This window comes from Rattus rattus, chromosome 3 (assembly GCF_011064425.1).
Source record: "Rattus rattus isolate New Zealand chromosome 3, Rrattus_CSIRO_v1, whole genome shotgun sequence".
In the NCBI taxonomy this organism is placed as follows: domain Eukaryota; kingdom Metazoa; phylum Chordata; class Mammalia; order Rodentia; family Muridae; genus Rattus; species Rattus rattus.
In genome coordinates, this window is record NC_046156.1 from 62361930 (window position 1) to 62362655 (window position 726).

Here is a 726-nt window from a genome sequence, read left to right on the forward strand (position 1 = left end):
CCGGAGTAAAGCTTTCGTCCTGTAGATTCAGAACAAGGTTGTCAGCTGGGAGATAGATCCGGTTCTGTGATGTGGCGATGGTTTTAGAGATTTCTGGGCAGCCCGGATCTTTCGGAGCGTGATATAGCCAGGATTCTTGCTGAGTGCTTCTCCAAGGTGAGCAGACAGGGTTAAGGATTCTTCTGAGCCAGATTACATCTGTGACAATCTCCCCCACCCTCCGCCAAGAGTTCTTTGGGCTGTCAGATTTGAGGTTTGCGCTCAAATGGCTACTCCTGTGGGCCTCCCTACAGGACGCTGCAGTACTATGGTGGCAGCTGACGGAGGTGAGGCCAGCGGTGCTATTGACCTGGCCTTACAGCAGGGAGTCAGATTTCTTTCTTAATTACAAATATGTGTGAGTTGGAATCCTGAGCCTGTGCTCCAACTGCACACTGCACTGGCAGTTCAATCACAATCTCCAAGTTTCCCTCGCAGCACCAGAGCACAACCACAACTTTGGAAAGCAAAACTCAACCTCCAACACACAAGCCAATCTTTCCAAAAACACCAAGTGCATCGTCCCCGTGCTACAAAGTTTGGCTGCCAGTTCCTACACATGAACGCTCTAATACCTCAACAGAGAGACACTGCCCTAAATCCTATCTTCTATAAGTCTTGTTTCTAGGATAATAATTACATAAAATATTACCCAATTTAGAGGTATCTATAGAGACCAGTTTCCCT

The 726-nt window shown here is 47.7% G+C and overlaps 1 non-coding gene across 1 annotated transcript; it reads right to left on the bottom strand.

Moving 5' to 3' along the window:
- Positions 1-240: 240 nt before the first annotated feature.
- On the bottom strand, positions 241-474 carry LOC116897636. The gene has a single exon (XR_004387615.1). It is a non-coding gene; the product is annotated as a small nucleolar RNA U89 (small nucleolar RNA).
- Between the last annotated feature and the right edge of the window lie 252 nt (positions 475-726).